We start from the raw sequence: 3,574 nt of genomic DNA on the forward strand, positions 1-3,574 counted from the left end.
GGCAGATCACGAGGTCAGGAGTTTAAGGCCAACCTGGCCAATATAGTGAAACCCCATCTCCACTAAAAATACAAAAATTAGCTGGGTGTGGTGGTGCACACCTATAATCCCAGCTGCTTGGGAGGCTGAGGCAGGAGACTCGCTTGAACCCAGGAGGCAGAGGTTGCAGTGAGCCAAGATTGCACCAGTGCACTCCACCCTGGGCGACAGAGCAAGACTCCATCTCAAAAAAAAAACAAAAACAGAATAAGCTGCACGATGTGGCTCACACCTGTATTCCAGGCACTTTGGAGGTCAAGGTGGGCGTATCACCTGAGGTTAGGAGTTCAAGACCAGCCTAACCAACATGGTAAAACTCCGTCTTATAAACAAAACAAAACAAAACAAAACAAAACCAAAACAAAAGCCAAAAAACAAAATAACAACAACAAAACCACTGAAACTATAAGCCAATGTGCATTGACTGAAATTTAAAAAATTAAAAATATACACAAAGAAAACTATTTATTTATTTTTGTTCATACAAATGTTTTATGGATTTTGTAATTTTTATAAGAGGCAGAATCTTGCTATATTGCCCTGGCTGGAGTGCTACAGTGCTACAGTACAATCATTACACACTGAAGCCTTGAACTCCTGGGCTCAAGTGATCTGTCTGCCCTCAGCCTCAGGTGTAGCTGGGATTACAGGCCTGTGCCACTGTGACCAGCTTTTATAATTTTCCACCAGTTGAAAAATGGACAAATGTTAGACAAATACCTTAATCTGAGTTAAGCATAGTTGAACTCCATATTTTTTTCTTTACCTATTCTATAATTGACACAGCTTGTCATTCCCGGATCCATTTTGAAATCCCCAGAAACAGACTCACTCTGAGTGAAACTGTTGTAGTGGAGCGAGCATAGAAAGTCAACACCAAGACAAAAGTATGCCAGATTGCAGGGTCTTTATTGCCGGCGGCCACAGAGGACTCAAGTCTCTCCAAACCGTGGCCCCGAAAGGAGCGTGTCAAGACCTTTTATACCTGTACCACCACCTTGGGAGTGAGGGTGAGGGGCGGGGGTGGGGGTGAGGGGCTTCAGACATTCCGAGGTCTAGTAGATTCTGTAAATCACCTCCTGGGCGGAGATGAGGGTGAGGGGCTCCGGACATTCCAAGGGCCAGGGGACTTTTGATATTCTGATTGTTACTTAAGCGGTTCACAAAAGTCAAGATAAGCATTTGTTTACACATTGTCTGGGTAGGGTGGAAATTACAAGTCACAGGGGCCAAGATGGCATGGGTTTGGACTCCTTGCCTGTCACATTTGGGTTACAGAGAGCAGTTTCAACGGAAAGCCGAGGTATGATTGAGGTATGCAGTTTTATAGGGCTTTTACCATGTCACAAAACCACATGGTTGAACTAAAAGGTTCCTGTTACCGGTCCAGAGGAGATGTCCATGTGCAGCTTTATATGGAATTTGGCATAGAAAGAATAGAATTGATTCTGTTTGGTCACATTTGCTACTGAAGGACTCTAGATATCACTGCCATCTTAGTCATCAAGTTATGGCTTGGTAGAAAGATATAACTGAGCTTTACTTTAAAAATTCAGATATTTGTTTATTTCAGAATTACTGTACAATTGCATAGCAATAGAAACATTTTACAAAGATGGAGATTAAAATGCTGTAAGAGCAATAGCAATTACAGGTGTACTCACAAAACTTTTAACTTAAAGAAGAGAGATTAATCAAGTGTTGCAGGTTTATACAACGTATTAAACGTATTCACATTGGATCTTTTTAAATAATAAACATCCACGTGTGGTTAGTGTGTGGATACCAATCAATCACATATGATGAGGGGCAGAAAACCTGAGATTGATTTGAAAGATTGATTGAAAGCAGGATTGGCCTCGAGAAACAGATCCCTCGAACACCGAACTGCGAAGGAAGAGGTGATTATTATTATTATTATTATTACGGCCGGGAGCCAGGCGACAATGTGTCTACATGACCACACTCTCCTAACAAAGAGAAGCTCTGCCTTTATATAGGCTTATACTCTAGATATTACACATGAAAGAATCTTAGGTTCACAGCCTTAGCAATTACAAGTGAAAAGATCTTGGGTTTACAGCTTTAGAAATCACATATGAAAGGGTCTTGGGTTTACAGTTTTAGAACGCACCTATGAAAGGGTCTTGATCGATGAAGGAGTGGAATGGGGTTTTGATCTTGTTTAAGTAAAAGCAATGTTTTCTGGAGATTCCCCCACACCATGCCTGCTATTTACAGGAACGTGATTTAGGAGGCCAGTTGGCCATCCTTTTATTTGAATGAAATGCAGTGTGGAGGTAAAGGGGAAGGTGATCCTAGATGCCTGGGTCTCCTTGTCATGATGATGCAGAAAAACTTTAAAAGTGACCCCAGGCACACTAAATCCTTTTGAACCCCAGGCAAACATAAAATCTATTAGTAAGACAACGCACATCAAAGTATACCTTTGTTAAAATCTAACTTAATTGTAGCTTTTAAAGAAATTTAAACTGTGTCAGTTTGGTTACATTTACTGAATAAAGTTAACAAACGAGTAATCTCCTATGAATGAGAGCTCCGGGGATTTCAAAATAACTAAAATTTCTGTCTCCCCTCGTTATTAACAGAGATAATTATTACCTTTGCTTACCATACACAACACAATTAAACAACTGAGTATTTCACCAAATAACATACCAGAATTATATCAGAAACCTAAACACCAAAGGAAAAACGATAATATAACTAACCCTCAACAAGAAGCTCTCCATGCTCTCATGTGAAGATCTGCTTCTTCTTTCAATATGTCTTCTGTTGAGAGCTTCACTGTCATTAAGACTTCCAACAAAAGGTGACTCGAGGACTGGCCTTGTAGGAGAAGCAGTGGCTGGATATCTGTTCTCTTTCTTCACAGTAAGCTGGGTACTGACCTCTGCTATCCTCTCACAGGTTCTATGAAGATTGCAAAAGACAAACGCTTAGTATTTCATTTTTTCCTAAATGATTCCTAAATGACTTCAAGTGTTCTAAAAGTTGCCATAAGAGTAGATGGAATATACTATAAGCCATATTTTAACTCTGAAAATGTGTTAGAGCACGCCTACTGTATCCAATTACAGTTTTAACATTGTTCTAAAGAAGTACATATATTTCCAGGGGGAACAACTACTTGTTTGTTGGAAATCCCCTTAGAAATCATGTTGTACTCCTTAAATATATACAATAAATCATGTTGTACTCTTTAAATACATACAATTAAAAAGCTAAAAGAAAAAAATAAAAGCTAGAAATACTTGTATTTAGTAAACTAGAGATTTTTTAAAAACTATCAGTCAAAGGCATTTTCAAACAATTGTTTTTACCGCCCTTGTACATTTCACCCATTATCTGGAAAAAATTGAGCATTTGGCATTGAGGAATCATTCAAGGAGACTTTTCCTAGGGGAGAACAAGACAGCTGGGATCAAAGAGAGCTAAAGCAGCACCTAAGACAATCACCTCCTAACACTGTGGCCCACGCATCAGAGGTGGGGCCTGCCCTTTCTGTCTTCCA

At 39.7% G+C, this 3,574-nt stretch overlaps 1 long non-coding RNA gene across 1 annotated transcript; it reads right to left on the reverse strand.

Annotated features, from left to right (window-relative positions):
* Window positions 1-1,577: 1,577 nt before the first annotated feature.
* Window positions 1,578-3,516, reverse strand: LOC116548047. Its single transcript, XR_004267286.1, has 2 exons — window positions 2,772-3,516; window positions 1,578-1,926 (listed from the first exon to the last, which is right to left on the reverse strand). It is a non-coding gene; the product is annotated as an uncharacterized LOC116548047 (long non-coding RNA).
* Window positions 3,517-3,574: the final 58 nt, after the last annotated feature.

The sequence above is a fragment of the Sapajus apella genome, unplaced genomic scaffold (assembly GCF_009761245.1).
Source record: "Sapajus apella isolate SASKATOON/1434 unplaced genomic scaffold, GSC_monkey_1.0 scaffold6508, whole genome shotgun sequence".
Lineage (NCBI taxonomy): Eukaryota > Metazoa > Chordata > Mammalia > Primates > Cebidae > Sapajus > Sapajus apella.